Raw genomic sequence first — 27,855 nt, 5'->3', positions numbered from 1 at the left:
TTTGAGAAGGGTTTGCGATGTCTCAGAGGATGGCATAGCATCACACGATACAGGTTTCTCCATCCCATTGTTCCATGGGCATCCTACTGGATTGCGAGCTGCTTTTCAACTGCAGTGTGGAGACTGTTTGTGTGTGGGGAGAGACAGTGTGTGTATTGGGGAAGAGTGAGTGTGTTGAGATAGGTAGGAGCGGATCATTATTATCCCTACTTGAAAGAGAGAGAAGCTAAGGCTGAGAAAGGAGAATTGACTTGTCTTAGGTCACACGCCCAGGCAGGGGCAGAGTTGGGAATAGGACCCAAGAGCCCTGATTTTCAAACTAACCCTCGGATCTTGAATTTCAGACATTGAATGACCTGAGTAAAGTGCTCTCAGATGAGCTCCAGACCAACAACAGTGCACAGTAATTATTCAGCAAGTATTTGAGGAGAACTGCAATGTTAGAGAGAATCATGAACTGCTCAGAGACCATTAATGCAGAGAAGCAGTAAAATTTATCAAACACAGAACTGGTTCTGACTTACTTCCTTGGTCTTAAAAGAGAACATAAAGGACCTGAGTCTCCTCCCTGTCAATAACCCCCTGCTCAGCCAATCAGGGTAGAGACTGAGGACAGGAGGCTGAGGGTTCTCACCAGAGAGCCCAAAGGATGGCCCAGGTCACCGGTGGGGATCACTGCCCGAGCACTATTTCAGCCCCACATTTTTGGATGGACCTCCCACAGTGAGAGCTGCAGAGCACTCCCCCGCAATACACACACACACACCTCTCCTAATGTTGGGAGGGGAACAGGAGAAAGGACAAAAGAAGCAAGAGACGAAGAGAAAGGAGGAGGAGGGAGGGAGGAAAAGGTGAAACAAAAACAACAAATCCTAATGTCCCCGGTGATTATAAGGGACAAAATCCCAGGTGCGCCATAAACTTCTGCCTGCTTAAGCTCGTATTTTCCATGCCTAGAATTCAACTGTCACCAGCTGGATCAGACTGAACAGGTTTCAAACCTCCAGGAGGCTCTTACCTTCTAAACAGGGATGGCTGTTTTCTAGTAAAATCACTAAAAGGGAAGGAGAAAACTCAAAAGAGGTTCCTCCTGGCGCTCACGTCTGTGAACCCGAATACTCTCTCAGTCCTCAAAGAGAGACCTGGAGAAGGAGACTTGCTGAAGCAAAGCCACAGGGGTCTCTGAGGTTTCCCTGGCCCCTCGCCCCTGTCCTGCCTGGCTGATGTCAGCATCTCTCTGTGAGGTCACCACCTCCCCACCACCTTGGACCAACAGTCTGAGGTCCTGCAAAAGGCCTTTGTGATGTCACTGCCACACCCCTCCCTTGCTGGGCTAATGTCCTGCCCCTGGCCAGGCACTTTGGAGGTTTGAGCTACTCCCTGTGGATCACCCCACTCAAGGAGCGTTCGTTCTAGGCAGCAAGCTGGCTAGACAGGGAAATGTCAGACGCTGCTCCCAATGCTACACTCAGTTTTTCAGAAATTAGTCGACTTTACGGCCAGAAGAGACCATTAGAGCATCTAATCTGACCCCCAGTGTATCACAGGCCTCCTGTAGGACACAATAGCAGGTGAGGGTGGGGGGCTGAGGAGGCGAGTGGGCAGGCAGTGGCAAAGGGGTGGCTGAGCTGACAGCATGGAAGGGGGGGGCTGAGGAGGCGAGTGGGAGGGGCTGGTGAGCCAGCAGCAGGGGACTGAGGAGACGAGCTATGAGTCAGTGGCTGACCTGTTCTGCTGATCTGGTCTGGCTCCCAGCCCCTCTCCAAGGGTTGCAGCTGTCTGGAGGTGCTGCCTTCCTCAGTCCCACCTCATTCACTCCACAGGCAACTGATTACCAAGTGGGGGGAAGATCTTATTCTACTTCTAGCAAAAAGACAGTTTTCTTTTACCTTAATTATACTATCTTAGGGGCCCGCTATAACTTATTAACAAGGTTCAATACCACCGTTTTGGCAGGACGGTGCTAGGGAAGGAGGGTTTGTTTCCACGGGGCGGGTGGCGCTTGGGGGGGATTGTTTCGGGGAGGGGCTTGGCGGCGCTGGGGGGTGGTGTTCAGTGAGGCCGGGGGGGGTTTCATCCCTGAGCTGTTTTCTTTGGAGTAATATGGCCCTCGCTGCTTTACGAGTTGTGCAGGCCTAGACTACTCCACAGACTCTGGACTCAGCATTCAAGTATCCTGCAGTCTGAACTTCGCATCTGATACATTCCCTCATTGGCTACCATTGTTTGCCCAGCATGGAAGTGCTTCTTGTCCAACAAGGCAGCCAGATTGAGACCCAGAGGCATGGAATGGCTCTGAAGGAATCAGCTGTTTCTCTCTGTGCTTCATCTAACTTTGGATTCAAATGGTAAAAGACAGTTGTGCCCAATTTAATCATGGCATCCTTCAGGAGTGTGACCAATGCCACTTAACTAGGGAGCAGGTTCTAAAAATAGTTTACCTGGGCCACAGGTCACCGTAGCTTCCATCTCGGGGGTGAAAATCAACCACTAGTACCTGCAATTTTTGCCTGAGTTCTTGTCAAATCTTTGACCTTACTTGGAGTAATTTGACACTTCTCTGGCGTAGAATTCTTCACCAACCGCACAACAGATCAGTAGCGACAGTGAGGTACAACTCCCCCAACTATGCCTTTTTATTTCTTTAATCTGGTGGCACAGATTTAAATTAGGGACTAAATTCAGGTGCGACTTAGAATCCCTGTAAGACAACAAATGTCAGGTCTCTATTAAAAACAGGTATCTTTCTGCAGCTATATCACATTCAACAAGGATTTCATTTTCTACACATTTGCAGCATCTCCCAGGGGTGAGCTGATGAGAAAAGTCACTTCTATGTTTCCCATCTCTACCTAGATAGGGATTGTATTTCCCAAATAATAGGCAACATGCAGCTAATGAGGAAGGAGATCTCTTCAGGAGCCACTTCCTGCAGGGCCTGGGCCACAACTGCTTTGGGAGCCCAGTGCATGGGCACTTTGTTTAGTTACAAGTTATTTACGAGGGAATCCTCTTCCCAGCCCTTTAGAAAAAATACTGACCTAACCAACTGCACAACAGGGGGATTGGGATGGTGATGGGGAATAGGGGAATCCCTCTGATTTACCCCATCTTCTTCTGTTGTTCCAGAGGGTGAAATGACATTTTCCCCTATCCCTGCCCTGTTCCTGCTCTTTGTTATAGTTCAATATATTTTAAGTGAGAAAAATGGTAGTAAAAATATCTGCTCTGCAGCACAACCTGAACCAACATCAGAGCAACTGGGAGTGAAACAACTTCTTCCCCAAGAGTGAACTCGATGACTAACAATGGCTTTGAAATGGGGGAACAGTATAACCGGGATGCTCAGGGTTTGTTTAGACTAGGGAAAGTGATGGAGTTTAGGTCAGGTCAAGGGGGAAGCTAATGCCAACCACTGCACCTGGGCTGCATCTGCACAACAACTATAATTGTCTTTTTACACCAAGATCACTAACTTGAGCAGCCAACGCCATGTACAGCCCTAGTGGATGTCAGGCACAGGTAGTTTTAGCCTCAGTGTAGCTTGTTGGAATCAAACCTCTCCCCCATCAGGAGCTGACGAACATTCCTGGCTGGAGGGACACACACTCCTTCGACTCAAAGGAAAGGAGTTGATAGAAAAGATCACAGGACTGACCCCAAAGAAGGGAATTAGCAAATGTGATTAAAAAAAAAAATCGTTCTCCAGCCCTAGTCAAGGGATTTATAACAGTTCTCTCTTATGTGGATTTTCTGATGTATAATAAGGTTTGAGCTATGATGGAAGCTTTTCCCACACTCAGGGCATGTGTAGGGCCTTTCCCCTGTGTGGATTCTCCAATGTATGATAAGGTTTGAGCGCCGCCCGAAGCTTTTCCCGCACTCGGTGCACGTGTAGGGCGTCTCCCCTGTGTGGATTCTCTCATGTCTGATAAGGTGAGAGCGCTGCCCGAAGCTTTTCCCGCACTCGGTGCATGTGTAGGGCTTCTCCCCTGTGTGGATTCTCTGATGTCTGATAAGGTGAGAGTTCTGATTGAAGCTTTTCCCGCACTCAGGGCACATGTAGTGTGTCTCTTCCAAGTTGATTCTGTTGTGTGGAATAAGGTCTGAGTGGCTACTGTAGTTTTCCTCTGGCCTCTGCTGAGTCTCACAGGCTTTTGTGTTTTCTGGGAGTGCACAACTCCTGGAAACATTCCCTTTGGATCTTCCTGATAACAGCCAATGTGGATCTACTTGCACAGTGTCTTCCTGCTGGGGTTTCTCCTCCTCGTTCTCACTCGCCAGGCCATCGCCGGATGGGAGACAGAGAGAATCCAGACATAGGTCACTCCCTGTGCCTGAGAAAAAGGAAATGTCAGAGAGAGGAATGGAAAAAGGGATGAACAAACCAAAATATATGTGGGAGAGATCAAACATATCAGGTACTGATTTTCCCCAAACCCTTCCACAGAGAAGAGAGGAAGGGATCAGTTCTGGGTCCTCATTGCACCATAACTCTCAGGGGAAAGTGAGATCAGGGAGGGACCTGCTGCCAGTTGTCAGTCAGAATAGGAGGGAAGCCATGAGTGACATCTGCCATAATGATTCCACATCTGCAGGAACAATCCTGAACTTGAAGAGCTCACAGGGTCTTTGTAGGGCATCCCAAATGTTTCCTGCATTCCTAAGCAGTTGCTGAACCAATTCCTCACCTGCAAAGGCAGCTCTTGGGACCACTTCTTTCTCAGAGCCCTGGAGGTCCGGGACCCATGGCTCTTCCCCTTGTTCCAGCTGCGAGAGCACATCAGGTTTGGAAACTGGAAACCCTACTGCAGGCAAAGAAAACACGGGAGGTCAGTGGAATTTGTGGGATACTTGTCACAAAGAATATTCCATAGTTTTAACCCCATCTCATTTTTAGACAGTAACATCTGTAGCTCTCAGGATTCATCTGCTTGCCTGCATAAATCTCTCTTTTCTTATAAGTACGGTATTGTGATAGGTTTATTAATTCATATTAAAAATACATTTGGCTGTAATGCAAGAAACCTACAGGCCAAAAACCTGCATTTTAAGCTAAAGCAAAGTTAGCATAGCTACATCCTGTGCCCTTTTACCCAGAAAAGCAACTGTTTTTCCTATACCCAAATAAAGTGTCTATGCTTAGGTCTAAGACCCTTTACCTAGACCAACAGACAATGAAGAATAGCAAAGGGGATTTTTCAAAGTTGTACTCACAGACTTAACAAGTACCCCACAAGTGCGCAGATACATCCATACGCACACACATACTAGCCTATGGAGTAATTTCTATGGGGGAAGACTGAAATTTGGGCATAAGAGGAAGGATTTCCGGTATTTATTTCTATAAAAAGAGGTCCTCACTATGGTATCCCCATCCCCACCTACTCCTTCTCTACACTTCACCATCTTCAGCTACGTATTCATGCTATCCATCTACAACAGCTATTAACCAGTAATAGGCCGCACTTATTTTCTTTTCAAACTTTAAGTTCAAAAGGGACTCGGCTAAGCTTGGTCTCTCTAAACTTTATTTTAATTTGTGTATTAGATTATTTAGTTGAGCTAAAAAGTAAATTCCAAAGTAGCTTTGACAGCTCTTTGCATTAGTTTCCCTTGCAAGAGCTGTGAAACCAAAACCGCCAGAGGCGAGGCCAACATCCGTTTATCAAAACAGGGTGTGAATATTAACCAAAGTTTGCAGCACATAATATTGTATCATCATATGTATCTCTTGAATAACAGTAATACAATTGTAACTCTGTAATTCTACCTGTTTTACAATTTACTTACTATTTCATTGAGTTTAATAAAAAGTCGTTATGACTATATCTGTCTCCCTGTGAGCTTCCTGTCATACCCCCGAAGGTCCCTTTATCAATTCTGTGGAACCTGATTCGAAACACGAACTTTTATCTTCTGATCAAATAAATTGGTGAGCCTAAACCCATATTAATTAATATAAATGATTACGTATTATTATTAATTAATTAAAATAATTACAATACACATTAAATTAAGTTGATAAATCAAATCAACATTACTCACACACCCCAAATAAGGCTACGCATCCCAAGGCCATCTTCCTTGGCTCAAAGTGGCAGGAGAGTTACTATTATAACAAATCATATTCACCACCTTAGTGCCTAAGGACCAACTAACAGTGGGTCCCCATTGTGCTAGGCAAAGTACAAACAGAGAACAGTAGATGGCCCATGCCCTGAAGAATTTACAATCTAAATCAGGGGTAGGCAACCTGCGGCAGCGAGCTGATTTTCAGTGGCACTCACACTGCCTGGGTCCTGGCCCCTGGTCTGAGGGGGGGGGCTCTGCATTTTAATTTAATTTTAAATTAAGCTTCTTAGACATTTTAAAAACCTTATTTACTTTACTTACAACAATAGTTTAGTTCTATATTATAGACTTATAGAAAGAGACCTTCTAAAAATGTTAAAATGTGTTACTGGCACATGGAACCTTAAATTAGAGTGAATAAATGAAGACTCGGCACAGCACTGCTGAAAGGTTGCCGACCCCTGATCTAAATAGACAGGACAGACACAGAATGGGGGAAGGGCTAGAACCCACTGTTAGAATAGAGATATTCAGGCCTGCCTGTAAAGCCTAGACTTTAAGAACTTAGGGGTATTTTTATCACTTTGTCTTTATACCCTGTAACTAGCTAAGAATCAAAATCTCAGTCCGCCTGTGTCTGGGCCTTCTCTCACTGTGACAGTCTGAGGCCTTGTTCTTAGGCTAAGGCCTTTGGCTAAGCAGCAGGGGCAGCCATAAGCTGGGAAGTGAAGGGTCACATCCTCACATCCCAAACCAGTCACACTGAAATAAGGTGCTATTGGGCTGTTAGGAAGTCGATCCTGTCCTGATAGCGCCCATCACCACCAGATAAAGAAATAGATCTTAAGATGGTTAAAGAAAACTTAGTTTGACAGCAGCCTGTCTGGCAAGAAATCCCTTATCAATGGTTGTGGTTGTGAAACCCTCATTTCTGTATTGTTCTATCTTTATGGCTACCACTTTTACTTGTTAATCAGTCTGGTTCTCCAATTGTTTCTGTCTGCTGCATAATTAATTTTTCTAGGTGTAAGTTCATTAGGGCAGTGGAATATGCTTGCTTGGAAATAACCCCAATAAACATCGCATTATCTGTGCTTCAGACTTCTGGTCTTTCGCTGCTTGCTGTCTGCGTGACAAGAACCAGGGAAGTGGGAGGGTGAAGGGAAAGCCCTCTAACAAATGGACATGACCTGATAATCAAGAGATAAGCCTTTAAGGAAGGTTTTAATACACTTTGGAACGGATCAGGGATTCCCATGAGGACTGAGAGGGAGCGATGGTAAACACGCATTTAGATCCTTTTCTTGTTTTATATATTTTCCCCATAAGGCTGAACCTCTGGCACTGTCATGGATCCATAGGATCTGTGCAATGCCCTGGCTTTTAAACAGTCCTTGGGAGGTGCCCCTTGAGTGCACTAGACCCCCAAGGGCTCCCACTCTTCCACAAGGACAGGCCACTTAGCTTCAGCACCTGAGACTGAGCCACTTCCTCAGTGCCCTTCCTCCACACTCCTCTCCACTTCTTCCCATTACTCTCAGCCAGCACCACCTGCCGGCACCTTGGGAGATTCTTGTGTTCCCTCCTCGTCTCTCACAACCTCATCCCTCCCTGCTGCTGTTAGCTCTAACCCTGCACACACCCTCCCCATGTCCTGGCACCCCAGAATTATCTACTCCCCCCTTCTCCTCCCCTCCCACAGCTCTGTTCTCCCTTCATCCGTGGGGTCCTGAATGGCAACATTATACGCTCTCCTATCAAAATAGGAGCTCATCTGACTGTCACACAAGCCATGCATGAGTCATACACCTATTTACTCAATTTAGAATTCTACAGGTGGCGTATTTTCCTCTTAAAATGAGGAAAAGGCATGAAAGCTGCAGTTATTAATGTATCCAATAAGGATACATACAATGCAATTTTAAAATGACTGACGGCACCAAAAAGGCACATGACAAAAATGATACTAGTGGGTGGGAGATAAGGCAAAAAAAGGGGGAGCAAGGAAACTTGTCAAAACTTGTGTGACAAATAAAGGTATAACGTTATCACTACTCAGGTTCTTTAGAGATCCCACAGCTTCTAATAACCCAGGGGACAGGACTCCTTACCCAGCGAGGTCACAGTCTCATAGTTCTGCTGCATGACATCCCAGTAGAGGGCTCTCTGAGCGGGGTCCAGCAGAGCCCCCTCTTCCCTGGTGAAATACACAGCCACCTCCTCGAAGGTCACCGGCCCCTGAAAGAGAAAGAGTCCAACACTCAGGACCTGCTGCCCCACTCACAGCCCCACTGTTCACAGAACAGCAGCACCAGGTAAATGGAAGCTCCGGGAGGCACATGTTAACAGTCCCACCTCACCTTGCTTAGAGCAGCCAGGTGGCATCAGAAGGTGGAAAGAGAGAAACTTTGTGTCTCCCAGCTGACAGACGGAGGCAGGGTCATCACATTTATCACATAGCTACTAACCAGAGCTTAATATAGGAGATGGGGCAGGCTCTGGACCCTGCTGTTGGCTCCCTGGTTGGAATCCCAACTCTCTCCAAATAAAATATATGGAAGAAAGGGGAAGTCAATAGTAAAGAATTTAAGTTCAAAGGTCAGAATTGTAGAAAGCTGGCAAGGGAAGCTATCAGAAATCAATGATTAACCAATGAAAATAAGAAGGAAGTTTTTAAAAGTACAAAATTAATCCTAACAATGGTAGTGGTACATTACTAGATGGAAATGGCAGAATTATCAACAATCATGGAGAAGAGGTAAAAGTGTTCAATAAATATTTCTCTCCTGGATTTGGAGAAAAACAGATGATGTAACTCATATCATAAGATGTTGACGCTGACAGTCTTTCCATTTCAACAATAACTCACAAGGACGTTAAACAGCAGCTATTCAAGTTAGATGTGTTTAAATCAGTGGGTCCAGATAACTAGAGTTTTGAAAGACCTGCTGGAGGAGCGTGGTGGACTGTTAATTTTAATTAGGACTTGGAACACTTGGGAAATTCCAGAAGACTGGAATAAAGCTAATGCTGTGCCAATATTTTAAAAAGTATAAAAGAGATGACGCAGCTAATTACAAGTGTGTCAGTCTGAAATCGATACTGGGCAAAAGAATGGAGCAGCTGATACTGGATTTCATTAACAAAGAAAGGAGAGTAATGTAATTAGTATCCATTAAAAAGGTTTAGACACAATAGATTCTATCAAACTAAGTGGATATCCTTATTGGATGAGATTAAAAGTTTGGTTGCAGCTAATAGTACTGATGTAATATACGTAGGCATATGAGTTGCTTCAGCACAATATTTTGACTAGAATGTACAAAATACACACGGCATACATTAAATAGATTAAAAACTGGGATTTTAAATAGGGAACCATGGTTGAGTGGATTTCTTTCTAGGGGGTTCCCGTAAGATTGGATCTTGGCCCTGTGCTATTAACATTCTTATCCATGACCTGGAAGAGAATATAAAATCATCACCGATAACGTTTGCAGTTGCCACAAAGATCGGGGGTGGGGGTAACTAATGAAGTGCCAGTAGATTCAGGCTCCAGCACTGGGAGTCTGGGAAGTTTTCCCAGCCCTGGCTGGAGGGTTATTTCCTGTTCCACAAAGAGGGCAAGTTCCATTCCCAACACCTGTGCCTTGACATTAGGAGCTATCTGACACTACAGCCAATATTCAGCATAGTGGCAGGATTATAATATGATTAGGACATGAGGCATTTTGTACAAGATGAGTCACGTGCGGTGTCACTGGAAAAGTTATGATTTGCTGAATACGATTATCCTACCTGTGTGCATGGATCATGTTTGTATCTGAAGTTATGGATATTGACTCTGTATCTGTCTTTCAAATGTGCTTACTCTGGGTAACACCCACAACGAGCCTTTCAGGTACAACAATGAAGAAGCCAGACAGTTCATGGCTCATCAACAAAGACAATGGACTGTGGAATCGCTTAGCCTTCCTGTGAATGTGCCAGCCAGCCTATGAGTCGCGGCTACTATGACTCAGCAGGGCACTCTAGGGCATGTGACCAGACCACATGACAATGAACTTCATTTTGGTACCTGTATTTTTCCACAAACTGGACTGGGAACTGAGTTTGGAACAAATGGTTCCTGCCCTATGGAAAAGCTACATAAGGTGGGGTGTGACATCATCTCTTGGCCTCATTCCCCACACACAAGAGAACTCCTGGCAGCACCTGAGCAACAAAGACTGAAGTGGGGGAAGTGCTGGTCCCAGGGTAAAGGGATTTCTAGGTTGTGTATGGAAACTTGGTGAACTATCATCAGTCAGGGTGAGAAATTGCTAATTCAAATTCTATCCAGATAGTATGTTAGGCTTAGTTTGAGTTTTTGGTTATATAAGTAACCTGCTTTGATCTGTTTGCTAACACTTATTGCTGGGAAATTGGCTGTTGTCTTCTCTCTCTCCTTGAGTGGCTGAGGTAAAGCACTCAGGTAGCTTAGTTGGGTGTATGGCGCCACCTGCTGTCGTGTTGGGTGATAACAGGCCCTGGAGAGGCTGGCTGAATCTCCAGCAAAGCAGTGTGAGAAGGGCCAGCCCAGCTTGAGGGTTAGAGCAGCGGTCCCCAACCTTTTTGGCACTAGGGACCGGTTTCGTAGAAAAAAAAATTTCCGCGGACCTGCCCCCTATGTGACCCCCACCCACTTCCTGCCCCCCCGACTGCCTGCCCCCCTCAGAATCCCCGACTCATCCTGCTCCTTGTCCCCTCACCATCCCCCAGCGACCCCCACCACCCTGGGACCCCACCCCTGCTCTCTGTCCCCTGACTGCCCCAACCCCTATCCCCACCCCTGCTGAGTCCTGACAGACCCCGGAACACCCACAATCTAACCCCCATTCCCTGCCCCTGACCGCTCCCCCAACCTCCGCCCCTCTCTGTGCCCTGACTGTCCCCAGGACTCCCTGCCCCTTAGCCAATCCCCCGGCCCCAGCCTCTTACCCCCCGGCTCCCTCCTCACCCGGAGCCTCAGCGCCTCGCGCGACAGCTGCAGCGTGTCTCCGGCGGGGCCTGAGCTCCGTCCTGCTCCGAGCCACGTGGGGAGGGGGCGGGGCTGGGAGCTCCACGCCGAGCGGAGGCAGCTGAGCTCAGCCCGGAGCTCACAGCCCTGACCCCTCCCCACGCGGCTCTGAGCTGGCGGGGCTCAGGGGCCCTGCCGGAGACACGCCGCTTGATGTGCTAGGGGTCGGTTTGCGGCCCGGTTCCTACCGGTCCGCGGCCCGGGGGTTGGGGACCCCTGGGTTAGAGGGCACAGCGGTTCCCAGACTGCCCCCGGGGGTGACAACCCATCACACCCTAAACTACACTAGTGTCAGCAGGTTTGTCACATCCTGTCCCCTCCCTTTCTCCACCCAGGATATTTCCTGCCTCCCACCATCTCTAGCAGCTCCCACCAGTGGTGAGCTCCAGCTGGGTCGCATGAACCGGTTGTTAAATTTAGAAGCCTTTTTAGAACCGGTTGTTCCAGGACAACCGGTTCTAAAAAAGCTTTTAAATTTAACAAAGGCTCGGGCAGCTGTCCACCCGGCCCCAGCTCACCTCCCCTTCTCCTCTGAAAGCTCCACCCTTCTTCTCCTCCCCCTTTGAGGTTGTGGGGGGCTGGATAGGGGTCGGGGCAGTCAGAGGGCAGGGTACAAGGGGGCTGAATGGGGGCAACGGTCCCGGGGGGCAGTCAGGAAGGAGCAGGGGTTGGATGAGGTGGTGGTGGGCAGTCAGGGACAGAGAGAAGGGGTGGTTGGATGGGGCAGAGGTTCCAGGGGGGCATCAAGAATGAGAGGAGGGGTTTGATGGGCAGCAGGGGGTAGTCAGGGGATGGGGGAGGATGGGTCAGGGGTCCCCGGGGGGGTGTCAAGGAGCATGGGGGGTTGGAAGGGGCACGACCCCTGGGGGGGCATGACCCCCTCGTGAGGTGAGGAGGAGGGAACCTGTTGTTAATATTTTGGCAGCTCACCACTGGCTCCCACCCTCCTATACATTTACTGCTTCTCTCCCTCCAAGCAGAACCCACCACCAGCTCCCTGAGAATCCCTTACCTGAGCCAGCTTCATTGCAGCCATTTCCTTCACCCGGGGAGGAGGGGATGATTTGGGGAGAAACGTGGATGTTATTCTGTAGCCTGCCAGGGTGAGAAGGGCAATGTGAGAGAATTCAGACAGGGTTTCTGTCCTTTCCACATGTCAATTCCCCCCAGCATTGTTCCCTGCTAATGGACATTCTAGGTTCTGCCACACTGTGAAGCACAGAGTGACCTTATCCCAGTACAGGCCTAGCCCCCTCCCACCAGGGTGTAGCCCTCTGACACATGGTGAAACCCTCCCAGCAGCAGAGTCTCTCTCTTACACTTATCAAGTTTGCGGGCGATACCAAGCTGGGAGGGGTTACAGGAACTTTGGAGGCTAGAACGGAAATTCAAAATCATCTGGACAAACTGGAGAAATGGTCTGAAGTAAATAGGATGAAATTCAATAAGGACAAATCCAAAGTACTTCATTTAGGAAGGAACACTCAGTGGCACACATACAAAATGGGAAATGACGGCTTAGGAAGGAGCGCTGCGGAAAGGGATCTGGGGGTCGTAGTGGATCACAAGCTAAATAGGAGTCAACAGTGTTGCAAAAAAGCAAGTATCATTTTGGGAAGTATTAGCAGGAGTATTGTAAGCAAGACACGAGAAGAAATTCTTCCGCTCTACTCCACGCTGATTAGGTCTCAACTGGAGTAATGTGTCCAGTTCTGGGGGCCACATTTCAAGAAAGATGTGGACAAATTGGAGAAAGTCCAGAGAAGGGCAACAAAAATGATTAAAGATCTAGAAAACATCACCTATGAGGGAAGATTGAAAAAAACTGGGGAAGACTCAGAGGGGACATGACCATAGGACAAGAAGCAATGGATTTAAGGCAGTTTAGGATGGAGATTAGGAAAAAAACTCCCTAACTGTCAGAGTGGTTAAGCACTGGAATAAATTGCCCAGGGAGGTTGTGGAATCTCCATCACTGGGGATATTTAAGAGCAGGCTGGACAAACACCTGTCAGAGATTGTCTAGATAATACTGAGTCCTGCCTTGAGGGCAGGGGACTGGCCTAGCTACCTCTCGAGGACCCTTCCAGTTCTATGATTCTAAGAACCAAAGGCCAGAGAAGAGCAGAATCCAAGGAGTCACTCTGGGGATTCTCCCTGTCACTGTCCCCAAGGCAGCTCTCTCAAGTTAACTAAGTTGTTGGATGCTCCAGCCTTTATCCAGTCTCTCCTGGCAGTGCCCCTTTCATGGGCTGGGCCTAGTTTTAGCTTTTGGGAAGTGTGACCCTGGGGGCGCTGAGACTGGGCCTTCTTGCCACAGCACATCTTGTTCCTTTCTGTGGCTCCCCAGTGAGTCCCAATGAGTAGATACTCCTCATACAGACTGTGAACATAAGAAGGGCCCACTGCATCAGAGCAATGGTCCATCCAGCTCAGTGGCCAATGCCAGGTGCCCCAGAGGGAATGAACAGAACAGGTAACCATCAAATGATCCATCCCCTGTCGCCCATTCCCAGCTTCTGGCAAACAGAGACGAGAGACACCATCCCTGCCCATCCTGCCTGTGACACTGGCAGACGAGGTGTTAGCTCTTACACAAGCTTCTATGTCTTAATTGAACATGGACAAACACACAGTGGAATCGGTCTGACTCACCTGTGTTAGTATTGTTAAAACAGGTATTAGGATTCTAAGAACATGTTTAGACTTTATTGAATGCTTGTGAGTTGCTGCCTGGGTTAATATCTGACTAGTTGCATTGTGAGCCTCTGTGGCTCTGTAAATCACCAGACAGGAGAGAGACTTTACCTAGGTGAAGTGCTGATTGACAGCCGAATGCATTACACCCTGCCTGGCAGGAAAGGTCCATCCACACCAGAGAGACTATTATGGGATGTTAAAGACAAAAGACTGTTGTGCTCTTGACTTCCCATTAGCTGAGTTTCCAGCTCAGAGCACATGGCAGGAAGGGGATGAAAAACCTCATACAGAAGGAACTGATTATCAGTATGCTTCTTGGACTCTGGGGGGCAAAGTTCCTAGGCATAAGCACGAGATCCCCAGCTGCTTAGCCGGGGTTAGTCCTAAAGAATATGCAGAGCTTGCTTATTAGAGAAGCTTCTATTACCTTTGAAATTTAAGGCTGTAATTTGTCTGCATCTGGATGATTAGCTGCTGTGACAGGGCAAGGCCAGCTGGCTATAGGAAAGTAGTGAGAAACAGGTATGTTAGCCCCAGGCTAAACAAATCCCTGTTACCATGGTAACCAAAGGACAGTTGCTCCAGGTTAATCAAGACACCTGGGGCCAATTAACATCCTTCCAGAAAGCCCTGGAGACAGCTAGGTTGATGGGGACCCCTGAAGCCAATCAGGGGCTGGCTGAAACTAGTTAAAGAGCTCCCAGTTAGGCAGGTGGGTGTGCAGAACAGGAGCTGTGGGAGCAGTACACACCAGATCAGGCACAAGGAAGGAAGCCCTGAGATAAGGGTGAAGTGGAGCCTGAGGAAGTGGGGGCTGCTGTGGGGAAGTAGAACAGGGAATTGTATGTGTCCTGTTTCTAAAAGGTCAGATACCACAGCTGATACTATTAGGGTCCCTGGGCTGGAGCCTGGAGTAGAGGGGGGTCCTGGGCTCCCCCTTTGCTGCCCTGATTAATCACTGAGACTGGGAGACAACAGAGACTGTGCAAGGGAGGGGAGCTTTGCCTCCCCTCCCTCGCTGGCTTACGATGAAAATGGCTCAGTGGGCTGTGACCCTTGTCCCTAGAGAGAAGGGCTACGTGGAGGGTCACAGTGAGCCTCTGAGGCTAGCGAAATCCACCTGGAAATGCAGGGCCCATGGAGACAAGGACAGAGCTTTGTCACACTGCGTTAACTTTGTAAACAACTCTCATTTCCTTTTAAATAAATCTTAATACAGGTTGTGACAGGACTGGCTACAAGTGTTGTCTTTGTTGGGAGATCTAAGAGTCATTTGACCTAAGGAAGTGACTGGTCCTTTGGGCCTGGCAGTAACCTGAACGTTGCTGTGACTCGTGGGGTAAGGCAGGGTTCTCAGCCAGGGGTCTGGGGCCCCCTGGGGGGCCATGAGCAGCTTTCAGGGGGCTGCCAAGCAAGGCCGGCATTAGACTCGCTGAGGCCCAGGGCAGAAAGCTGAAGTCCCAGCGCATGGGGCTGAAGTCTGGGCCCCTGAGCCCCACCACCCAGGGCTGAAGCAATGTAGCTTTGTGGGGGTCTGGGGCCCCAGGAAGTTGCCCTGTTTGCTACCCCCTAACACCAGCCCTGGCTGTGATATTATTAATATAACCTGTGACCGTATAGTTCATTGGTGTAACCACATATATTCGCAGTAAATATTGTACAAAGGTTGTCGTGTAAGGTGCCTATGAAAAGGTTATAATTTGCTGCTGATGATGATGATGATACTACCTGTGTGGGTGTATCATTTTTGCAGTTAAAGTTAGGAATATTGGCTACGTTCTTGTACATCGATGTGTTTTGATTCTGAAGTAGCCTTAGTAAAGCATTAGGTCAGCTTCTTCAGAAAGGAATTTGCAAATCAAGTGCCCAATCAAGAAACACTTAAAGGACCTTGGGGAAACTCCAATCCACATACCCTGGTGAGCCGGGCCAGTTTCTTTACCTGCCACGTCCACGGGTCGGCTGATTGCAGCTCTCACTGGCCGCGATCTGCCGTCGCAGGCCAATGGGGGATGCAGGAAGCGGCGCAGGCTGAAGGATGTGCTGCCTGCCACTTCCCACCACCTCCATTGGCCTGGAGTGACAAACTGTGTCCAGTGGGAGCTAAACATGCCAACATGGCAGGTAAACAAACTTGCCCGGCCTGCCAGGGTGCTTACCCTGGTGAGCCGTGTGCCAAAGGTTCCTGATCCCTGAGCTAAAATATTTAAGAGACAAGTCAGTTGAAAATATAGTGTGCAAGAACAAAGTAACATCGCTTCCCATTGTTACACAGCTTCCAGCTGCTGGAGGCTGCAATCCCCTGTCGTTAACATGGTTATTGGGCTGAAATCTCCCCTTGGCCAGTCAGAGACAGACACGTACCTGTGTCGCTCCCCAGCTCCCGTTGCAGCGTCTCTAGGGGAAGGAGAAGATGGGAGAGGTGAGAATTCAGGCCCTCACATTCATGGAGAAACCCCCATTGCTTATTAATGGAACTGCTGTTAACGACGAGATGGTGACAGAGATCAGAGGCCGATAACGCAGCCGCTGCAGGCAGAGCCAGCCCCACAGGGCTGCTCCATGGGGAAGGGCGACTCGCTGAGCTGGGCTGTGAGATGGAGCCCAGGATCAGTGACATCACTAGAGTCCCCGACTCCTCCCCAGGGTCAGGGTCGCTCTAACCAGAGGAGACGCCACCCCCAGACTCCAACTCACCTTTGAATCCCAGCAACACCTCCTGCAGCATGGCACTTTGCAGAGAGAAATCGCTGAGTCTCTTCTCCAGCTCCGCAAACGACGGCGCTGGCTTCCGAAACGTCCCGTCCTCCCTGCTGGGGAAAGGAGGGGTGAGAAATAGGCCTGAGCCCCAGACCCTGAGCCCAGCAACCCCCAAACTTCACGAAACCTGGATCTCAGCTTTGTAGCCTGAGATAGTCAATGTCAGGGTGAGTCACCTCAGCCCTGTGCTCCCCAGAGAGACGGGAAGTGGGGAGACACTAGAGCAAGGAACGGAGACATTGTTCAGGGGCTTTCTCAGGGACGCTCTGGTTCTGTGGGGGGCAGAGCCACCCCCTACGCTGGTTTACTGCAGGAACAAGGGGCACCAGCACGGGGATTATGTGGAAAGGGAGGAGACACAGACCAAAGAGTGGGCAGGTCCTATATGTTGACAGTGGCCACAGACAGAGCCCAGCGCTCCAGCAGGGAATGAACGTGGGCCCTTTAATGCCAACCCCCCCCAACCCTTCAGCTGAAGCAGTAACCCTGGGGCGTCCAGCTCATTTGGCAGAGAGGGCCACATTGCACCGTCCGTTATGGCCAGTGGCCAGGGCATCGGTTTAGGACTCTGTGCCCTGCTCCATTCACAGCAGAACACCCACTGCTCTCCATGGGACACCCACGTACGAAGAACAAGGGGGGAATCTGCCCTTCGTATGGGAAATAAATTTTAGTTCTTAGTATTTTGCCAAGTCTTTGCCTGTCACGTTCAGTGTCACTCAGGAGGAAAACAGCCCCCTCCTGGACACCCCTGTAGGGCCCTGCTGGTTCTTCCCTGTGTTTCCCTGCCTTTCCCACCCTCCTTTCTCCATTTCTCTCTCGCTTCCTTGTTGTTGTCTCTCCTCTGTTCTTCCCTCCCTACAGCAACCCCCTATTCCCACCCCACAAAGGCTTCACTCCCACCCTCTCCCCATTCCATCTGCTCGAGTGATCAGCCAGGGAACGTTTAATGTTCACATCAAAGTGCTGCCATTTCAGTTGACACCCCGATGACATTAACAGGGGACAGGAGAGTTCACGCTCTCAGAGCTACGGCTTCAGGCTGCTGGCAGCCCCAGCAAGGCAACACTGTCTCCGTTTACACTGGGGAGGTGCTGAGGGCCGGCAACTCACTTTAACAAATGTGAAAGCTGAGATTCTGCGCCCTCTGAGTACGTGACGCGGCCACGTCAGTCCAGGAGACAGGCCTGGTCTGTCCCATCGGCCCTGGGTCTAGCAGCCCTGCTGTGACCTCATGAGCGACCAGACAGTAACCGGCTTGTCTCCTACCCGAGTCAGTCACTAGGGGAGACAGAATCACACGCTCCCAGGGTAGGGGGCAGCTTCCTATTCAGTGCAGTTATCAAACCTAGCGGCCCATGAGAGGGAGCGAAATGGAGCCCAGGACTTACCTGCCCCCAGTGCTCCCAGCACCCTAAAAAGGAGAGAAAGAGGAGGCCGTCAGGGGGAGCGTCCCTGGGCGGGGAGGCCTCCTGATCTGCAGGGGTCACCACTGAGGCCTCGGGCAGTAGGGGAATTTCAGATTTACATTCCCAGAGCTGCTGCTCCCCTACCAGCCCCAGCAAACCCTGCGGGCAGGTCCCACTGTGGAAATCTTCTCCCCGGGCACTTTACAGGCAGAAGATATTTCTCTGCATTGAGAATCAAATTCCCCCCAGTGCTGAGAGACCCAGAAGGCCCCTGGCCCCACTAAACCCATTAACCTGCAGTGACAGGGGCCTTAGGCCTGGCTCGGGACCTCAGCATGGTGGGGGAGGGGATTTCACCCTCCAAGTGCAAATGCAGAGAGACATTTCCAGGAGAGAAGGTCTTGGGGCTGCAGCATCCAGGACTCCCAGGGCCCATCCCTGGCGCCGCTGCCAGACTCACTGGGTGACCCTGGGCAGGGCTCTGCCCCTCCCTCTGCCTCACTTTCCCCATTTGTCCCATAGGGATAATGCCCCGACCCCACTCTGTAAAGTGCTTTGGGGTCTAGGGCTCAGAAGCGCCTAGAGAAACGCTGCGTATGATCATTGCAACGACAGCCTGACCTGCAGGGGTTGGCTCAGCGGCTGCTGCCCCATCTCTCCTCCCCTCTCGCTGAGCAGGGAAATCTGCCAGGACAGGCTGCAGATGCCCTCATCCCGTCGCTGGACAATGGCTCTCTCTAGCTCCTCCAGCCGGGCCAGCAGCCGCTGCTCCTGCTCCTCCAGAAACCCTCGCAGCTCCTGCCACTCCCGGACGATCTTCTGCCTCTCGGCTGCCGTCTGTTTCTGCAACAGGGAGAGGGCGGCTCAGTAATGGGGGAACAGAGAACATAAGAACGGCCAGACTGGGTCAGACCAAAGGCCCATCTAGCCCGGTATCCTGTCTTCTGACAGTGGCCAATGCCAGGTGCCCCAGAGGGAATGAACAGAACAGAGAATCATCAAGTGATCCATCCTCTGTCGCCCATTCCCAGCTTCTGGCAAACAAAGGCTAGAGACACCATCCCGCTCATCCTGGCTAATAGCCCCTAAGGGACCTGTCCTCCATGCACTTCTCTAGTTCTTTTTAGAACCCTGTTAGTGTCTTGGCCTTCACAACATCCCCTGGCAAGGGGTTCCACAGGTTGACTGTGTGTTGGGTGAAGAAATACTTCCTTTTGTTTGTTTTAAACCTGCTGCCTATTCATTTCAGTGGATGACCCCTAGTTCTTGTGTTATGAGGAGGAAATAACACTTCCTTATTTACTTTCGCCACACAAGTCATGATTTTATAGACCTCTACCATATCCCCCCTTAGTCGTCTCTTCTCCAAGATGAACAGTCTCAGACTTTGTCTACACTGGCACTTCTCTCCTGCCAACAAAGAGAAGCTACACTGCGCGCCTGGCAGCAGAACGGCTGTAGCGGCACAGTCGTGTCGCTAAAAGCTGAAGAGTGTAGCCATAGCCTCAGTCTTATTAATCTCTCCTCATACGGAAGCTGTTCCATATCCTTTCTCATTTTTGCTGACCTTCTTTGAACCTTTTCCAATTTTAATTATCTTTTTTGAGATGGGGCGACCAGATCTGCACACAGTATTCAAGATGTGGATGTACCATGGATTTATATAGAGGCAATAGGATATTTTCTGTTTTACTGTCTATCCCTTTCCTAATGATTCCCAATATTCTGTTTGCTTTTTTGACTGCTGCTGCAGATTCAGTGGATGTTTCCAGAGAACTATCCACAGTGACTCCAAAATCTTTCTTGAGTGGTAACAGCTAATTTAGACCTCATCAGTTTATGTGCATTTGATATTAACTTTTCCAATGTGCACTATTTTGCATTTATCAACATTGAAATTCATCTGCTCCATAACGGGAAAATCATAAATGCACCTGGGGGTGGGTGGCAGAGTTATTTACCAGAACACAAGATCTCTGGTGGTGGGGGATGGGAAGTTCATTTATCCCGGGAAGGGAGGAGGGATCAGAACCGAGGTGAGCTGTACATCACCTACAGGAGGGACACTTCTCCCCGAAACCTCATCAACGTGCACTGAGCCAAATCCTCCATCTCTGCGGCCCACATTTCATCTCCTTCCTCCCCATCCTCCCAGGAGCTAGAAAGGATCCCTGGTCACTGTGACATCCAGACAGCCTGTGGGCAGGGGCTCCGGGCTAACACAGACTGACCCTCTCCTGCCCAGCAGCCTCCTGCATCCTAAGGGCATCATGTAACCCCCGTGTCTGATCCTGCAGGCTCCCTGGGCTCCAGCGGGGATGGGTCCCTGGCTGAGGCTGGCAGGGTGGGCCCTGCATTCACCAGGTCATTCTTATGCCAGGCAAACCTAAGTGGTGGGGGGCTCTGGGCACCTACCAGCAGCTCCTCGCTCTGCCGCTCCTCCTCGGCTTTGGCTGCTTCTCTCTCTTTTCCCAGAGGGGCCAGATGCTTTTGTGGGGCCTCCTGGAAGAAGCAGGGGAGGGAGGGTTAGAAACTGCTGCAAACCTCCCAGCTGCCAGATTTCAGGGCCCGTCCTGCCCTGCAGATGCCTGTGCAGGGTCCCTGGGACTCAGATTGAGAGAAGATGGTGAAACAGGGAGCAGCTTTTCCAGAGGAAACGCAGGGCCCCAGGCTGCAGTGACAGGGGTGCAGCCCAACCCCCAGCTCCCCGGGGCCTCACCCACATCCCAAGCAGCCAACTTCAGACAGTCCCCCACTTTCCCCAGTGCCAGCCCCCAAAGCTCCCGCAGGGCCAGATCTGAACATGAGATTTCTAGCTTGTGTATGGAAACTTGGTGGACTGCTTCTATCATCAGTCAGGGTGAGAAATTGCTAATTCAAATTCTATCCATCTAGTATGTTAGGCTTAGTTTGAGTTTTTGGTTATTTGCTAAATAATCTGCTTTGATCTGTTTGCTATCACTTACAGTTGGGAAATTGGCTGTTGTCGTCTATCTGTCCTTGAGTGGCTTAGGCAAAGCACTCAGGTAGCTTAGTTGGCTGCATGGCGCCACCTGCTGTCGTGTTGGGTGATAACAGGGCCTGGAGAGGCTGGCTGAATCTCCAGCAAAGCAGTGAGAGAAGGGCCAGCCCAGCCTCAGGGTTAGAGGGCACAGCGGTTCCCAGAAGCCCCCCAGACTGCACCCTGGGGCAACAACCCATCACACCCTAGAGTACACAAGTCTCAGCAGGTTTGCACATCCTGTCCCTCCCATTCCACACCCTAGATAGTTCCTGCCTCCCACAACTTCTAGCAGCTCCCACCCTCCTATGCATTTACTGCTCCTCTCCCTCCAAGCAGAACCCACCACCAGCTCCCTGAGAATCCCTTACCTGAGCCAGCTCCATTGCAGCCATTTTCTTCCCCCTGGGAGAAGGGGATGATTTGGGGCGAAACATGGACGTTATTCTGTAGCCTGCCAGGGTGAGAGGGGCAATGTGAGAGAATTCAGACAGGGTTTCTGTCCTTTCCACATATCGATTCCCCCCAGCATTGTTCCCTGCTAATGGACATTCCCGGTTCTGCCACACTGTGAAGCACAGAGTGACCTTATCCCAGTACAGGCCTAGCCCCCTCCCACCAGGCTGTAACCCTCTGACACATGGTGAAACTCTCCCAGTAGCTCTGTTACACTTATCAAGTTTGTGGGCGATACCAAGCTGGGAGGGGTTACAAGGACTTTGGAGGATATAATTAAAATTCAAAATTATCTGGACAAACTGGAGAAATGGTCTGAAGTAAACAGGATGAAATTCAATAAGGACAAATACAAAGTACTCCACTTAGGAAGGAACAATCAGTTGCACACATACAAGAAAGGAAATGACTGCCCAGGAAGCAGCACTGCAGAAACGGATCTGGGAGTCACAGTGGATCACAAGCTAAATATGAGTCCACAGTGTTACACTGTTGCAAAAAAAGCAAGTATAATTCTGATCTGTCTTAGCAGCAGTATTGTAAGCAAGACACGAGAAGTGATTCTTCCGCTCTACTCCACACTGATTAGGTCTCAACTGGAGTATTGTGTCCAGTTCTGGGTGCCACATTTCAGGAAAGATGTGGACAAATTGGAGAAAGTCCAGAGAAGAGCAACAAAAATGATTAAAGGTCTAGAGAACATGACCTATGAGGGAAGACAGAAAAAACTGCGTTTGTTTAGTCTGGAGAAGATATGATCAACTTTCAAGTACAGTACATAAAATTTTGTTTCAAAGAGGAGGGAGAAGCATTGTTCTTAACCTCTGAGGACAGGAGAAAAAGCAATGGGCTTAAATTGCAGCAAGGAAGGTTTAGGTTGGACATTAGGAAAAACTCCCTAACTGGCAGAGTGGTTAAGCACTGGAATAAATTGCCTAGGGAGGTTGTGAAATCTCCATCATTGGGGATTTTTAATACCAGGCTGGACAAACACGTCTCAGGGATGGTCTAGATCAGGGGTGGCCAACATGTGGCTCTTTAGAATTTAATATGCGGCTCCTTGTATAGGCACCAATTCCGGTGTTGGAGCTACAGGCACCAACTTTCCAGTGTGCTGGGTGTGCTCACTACTCAGCTACAGGCCCTGCCTCCACTCCACCCCTTCCCACCCCCTTCCCTGAGCCTGCAGTGCCCTCGCTCCATTAACCCCCACACCCAGTGTCTTGCATAGTGTGAAGAGCTGATCGGGAGGTGCGGGAGGAGGGAGGTTCTGATTATTGTGGCTTCCCATGGGTGGGAGCTGATGGGGGGCTGCTGACGTATTACTGTGATTCTTTGACAATGTACATTGGTAAATTCTGGCTCCTTCTCAGGCTCAGGTTGGCCACTCCTGGTCTAGATAATACTTAATCCTGCCTTGAGGGCAGGGGACTGGACTAGCTACCTCTCGAGGTCCCTTCCAGTTCTGTGATTCTATGAACCAAAGGCCAGAGACGAGCAGAATCCAAGGAGTCACTCTGGGGATTCTCCCTGTCATTGTCCCCAAGGCAGCTCTCTCAGGTTAACTAAGTTGTTCGATGCTCCAGCCTTTATTCAGTCTCTCCTGGGAGTGCCCCCTTCATGGGCTGGGCCTAGTTTTAGCTTTTGACAAGCGTGACCCCAGGGGCTCTGAGACGGGGCCTTCTTGCCTCAGCACATCTTGTTCCTTTCTGTGGCTCCCCAGTGAGTCCCAATGAGTAGATACTCCTCATACAGACTGTGAACATAAGAATGTGTTTAGTGTTTAGACTTTATTGAATGCTTGTGAGTTGCTGCCTGGGTTAACATCTGACTAGTTGCATTGTGAGCCTCTGTGGCTCTGTAAATCACCAGGCAGGAGAGAGACTTTACCTAGGTGAAGTGCTGATTGGCAACAGAATGCATTACACCCTGCCCGGCAGGAAAGGTTCATCAACATCAGAGAGACTATTATGGGATGTTAACAAAGACACAAAAAACTGTTGTTGTGCTCTTGACTTCCCATTAGCTGAGTTTCCAACTCAGAGCACATTGTAGGAAGGCGATGAAAAACCCCATGCAGAAGGAACTGATGATCTGTATGCTGCTTGGACTCTGGGGGGCAAAGTTTCTAGGCATAAGCAAGAGATCCCCAGCTGCTTAGCCGGGGTTAGTCCTAAAGAATATGTAGAGCTTGCTTATTATAGAAGCTTCTATTACCTTTGATATTTAAGACTGCAACTCATCTGCATCTATAGGATTACCTGCTTTAACTTTGTAAACAACTCTCCTTTCCTTTTAAATAAGTCTTAATACAGGTTATGACAGGACTGGCTACAAGTGTTGTCTTTCTTGTGAGATCTAAGATTCAGCTGTCCTAAGGAAGTGACTGGTCCTTCAGGACTGGCAGTAACCTGAACATTGCTGTGACTCATGGGGTAAGGCAGTGGTTCTCAACCAGGGGTTTGGGGCCCCCTGGGGGTCCGTGAGCAGCTTTCAGGGGGCTGCCAAGCAAGGCCAGCATTAGACTCGCTGAGGCCCAGGGCAGAAAGCTGAAGTTCCAGTGCATGGGGCTGAAGTCCAGGGCCCTGAGCCCCACCACCAGGGCTGAAGCCAAAGCCTAAGCAATGTATATTTGTGGGGGGGCCTGTGGTATGGGGCCCCAGGCAGTTGCCCTGCTTGCTGCCCCCTAACACCAGCCCTGGCTTTTATATGCAGAAAACCAGTTATTGTGGCCCACGTGGGCCGAGGAGTTTTTATAGCATGTGTGGGGGGAGGGCTCAGAAAGAAAAAGGTTGAGAAACCCCTGGAGTAAGGGACCATGTGTCACAAAGGTTGGCTCACCTGCGTGGTGAGATATATGGGATCACCCAAGAGGACTGTCTGTGGTTCCATGTTGATGCTGTTACAGAGCCTGAAGCGTTTACACTGGATTCTTGGTTGGTGAAATCTCCATACAGACCTTACACCCAATTTGGGGTTTGTTCCCTGCTTCTTACCAGTCTGCCTGAGGCTGGTGCTCATGCTCTCAAGACACTGAAGACAGCGTTACAGAGAGAGGGGCTGTGACTTCCCCACGGTCACTGAACAGGTCTGTGACAGAGCCAGGAACAGACCCTGTTAGCTCCAGAGCCCCGTCACCCGCAGCTTGGAAAGGTCCCCCAAGCACACTGTATTAGGCTGCAGGAAGAGGTGTGCAGGGACTGCAGCTGAGCTGCCAAGACAGCCTGTGCATCCATGGACAAACCACCTCGCTGGCTCATACCTCCAGCACTCACTGCTGCCCATCCCTTACCAGCTGCACTGTTCAGCCAGCCCCAGGCCTCAGGGAGGTCACTGCCCCTCGCACTTCAAACCTTCAAACTGGGACCTGGTGCACCAGTGCCAATCAGAGTGCACTAGTGTAAATTCTGTCTGTACTAAGGGTTTGCACCAGTGCCTAAAACACCAGTGTGGCAGAGACCTTCAGAAACAGCAGTACGGTGGCACTAGAACCTATTTCTAGCTCGGTCACAAACAGCCTGGGTGACCTTGGACACATCAACGTTTCTCCTCCCAACTTCAGTCTCTGTACCGAGCTGCCACTCACTGGGGTCTCCTCTCTCTCCAGAGCTGCTCACCACTACAGTCTGTGTGGGTGTCCCCAGATCTAAGGCAGGTCAGCTCGGGAATAGTCTTACAAGGGGGCTGGGGAGTCTCTGTCCCTGGAAGTTTTTAAGAACAGGCAGGACAAAGCTCTGTCAGAGATAATCTCCAGATACTTGGTCCTGCCTCGGCAGAGAGCTGGACTTGATGACATCTTGAGGTCCTATCTAGCCCTACATGTCTAGGATGTGATGCAATATATACATATAAAAACCCAACATACAGAATAAAACCCACCACAACATAATGTCAGGCAATTCAGGGGGGAAAAAAACACAACCTACACTCCACAGCATAGAATGACAATACAAAGGAAAAGAAAGCAACACGATGCAAACTGTGACATCCTAGGGCAAAAGCACACAATGGAAAATAGCACAACTCAAACCAACACAACACAGGCACCAAACAAGCTGAGGCAAAACAATGCACCACAAAACTGCTACACAACATGGTGCGATCACAGTTCCAAATGGCCCCATGCAAAACAGCTCAGCGTAGAACAGGACACAGCACAAAAGAGAATTTCAGTGTAGGTCTGGAAGGGACCTTGAGAGGGCGTCTACTCCAGCCCCCTGTGCTGAGGCAGGACCAAGTATCCCTAGACATTCCCAGACTGGTGCATCTCTAACCTGGTCTTAAAAACCTCCAGTGAAGGAAATTCCACAGCCTCCCTTGGAAGCCAATGCAAGGCAAACACAGACCAAAACAACGCTGCACACACACACGCTGGGCTTGGGGTTAAGGGGAGAGGCAAGAATTCAAACAATCTGGGTTCAGTTCCCAGTTTTGCCCCAAATTCTCCATGCAAACTTGTTCGACACCGGCGGCTGGCCCGTGTCCGCTGACTTGGGCTCACACGGCTCAGGCTGTGGGGCTGTTTAATTGTGGTGTCTATGGTCCAGCTGGGGCTGCAGCCCAAGGTCTGGTACCCTCCCACCTCGCAGGGTCCTACAGCCTGGCTCCAGCCCGAGTCCAGACATCCACACTGCAATTAAACAGCCCCTTTGCCTGAGCCCGTGAGCCTGAGTCACCTGCCATGGGCCAGCTGGGGGTTTTAACGGCAGGATACCCTTTTCAGCACCTGTCACAATGGGGACCCTGATCTTGGTCAGTGTCTGTGCAGAGCCCTGCGCAACAGGGGCCTGACCTCAGTTGGGGACTCTGCAACTCCCGGCATTACAGGATCCCGGATTTTGTTTGGGGTCCCTGCAGCATCTGGCAAAATGTGGGGCCAGGATCTCTGTCAGGGTCTGTGCAGTGCCCAGTACAGTGGTGCGACGTGATCTGGGTCGGGGTCAGTGCAGTGCCAGGCCCAACGGGGACACAGATCTCAGTCGAGGTCTCTGAAGTGCCCAGCACAATAGAGGCAGTGGTTTGGGTCGCAGTCATGCGCTGCCTGCGACAAGGGGGGGACGTGATCTCGGTCCAGGTCTCAGTTTTACCTGGCACAACAGTGGGGTCTGATCTCACCTGGGGTCTCTGCAGCAGCTGTCAGAACAGGGCCACGCTCAGTACGATAGGAGCCCTGATCTCTGTCACACACCTGGGGAGAAAAGTGGGAAGATTTTTGAGAATTCGATATCCGTATTTCAGAACTGAGGAGAAAATGGGGCACAAACTAAATATTTGCCAATATAAGAGAAAAGCACCAACATCTGGGAGATTTTGTGTCACCATTTAACGGTTCAAGAGAAAAGATGGTAAATTGGAGGGGATTATACAGGGATATTGAATCAACAACAGAATGGGAGGGATTCTTCTTGCCTCACACTCACGTGGCCGGCAGGGAGCCCTGGGTGATGTCTTTTCACAGGGGAAAGGAGTGGGGCTGGAGTGAGAAAGTCACTATCAGTTGGGAGGGGCTGGCAGTGGGGTCTGGGAAAGTGACTAGCAAGCGGTGGGGCGGGGGGCTGCTGGGTTGGGCAGGTTGGGGGAGGGGAAGTAGCTGGGAGGGGAAACCTGGGGCTGGGCCGTCTCCATGGGGGACACTTGCTCCTCCCTCCCCTTCCTGGCCCTTCCCAGGCCCCGTTGCCAGCAGAGAGTGGCCCCCCCCAGCCCAGCCCAGAGGTGTCCCTGTCTCAGGCCCCCCCAGCCTCTGCCCATTCACCCTCTGCCCAGCTCAGGAATCCCTCGGGGGAACCATTTCCCACCCGCACAAGGACAAATCCCTGCAGGTGGAAATGGGGGAAACCCCCCAAACCTGAGACCTGAACTGGCCACTGGCGAAGGGGAGAGAAAATGGGGCACAATCGGGGGGGGGGGGGACAGGGAACTTCTCAGGGGTTGGGGGAGGGGGGTCACCCTGGGCGCTGTTCGTGGCTCTCTAGGGAGAAAGGGGGCAGGACGGGGAGGGGGTCCCCACGGGAGGGGGCAGCGGTAAATCCGAGGATCTCAGCCCCCTTTCTCTCCCGCTCCTCGGGGTCACCTGCTCCTCCCGCCCCGCGCCACGGTTAATGAAGGGCTCTCCCGCCGCGATCTGCGCATGCCCAGAGCCCCAAAGGCACCAACCCTTCTCCGGCCCGGGAGAGGCTCCAATGGCCCCGCGCGAGCCAGGCAGAGCCCCAGCGCCCAACGCTCCTTTCCAGCCCGGCTCCGGCTCCTCTGTCGACGTCACTTCCGGTCCAGGGAGAGACAGGAACTTCAACTCCCAGCCTGCCCCGGGGCCGCTTCCGCCCTCTCCAGCCCAGGGACGGGAGGGTTCTAACCGCGGTTACGGCGGGGTTTCTCCAGCTGGGCCCCGCCCCCCGGGC

General features: G+C 50.4%; 1 pseudogene; it reads right to left on the bottom strand.

Annotated features, from left to right (window-relative positions):
* LOC120381419 overlaps positions 1–27,855 on the bottom strand; it is a 304,954-nt pseudogene that overhangs the window by 151,093 nt on the left and 126,006 nt on the right.

Source organism: Mauremys reevesii, linkage group 14, assembly GCF_016161935.1.
Source record: "Mauremys reevesii isolate NIE-2019 linkage group 14, ASM1616193v1, whole genome shotgun sequence".
In the NCBI taxonomy this organism is placed as follows: domain Eukaryota; kingdom Metazoa; phylum Chordata; order Testudines; family Geoemydidae; genus Mauremys; species Mauremys reevesii.
Note: the sequence above shows the minus strand (reverse complement) of the source record. Positions and strands in the feature narration are given on the sequence as shown.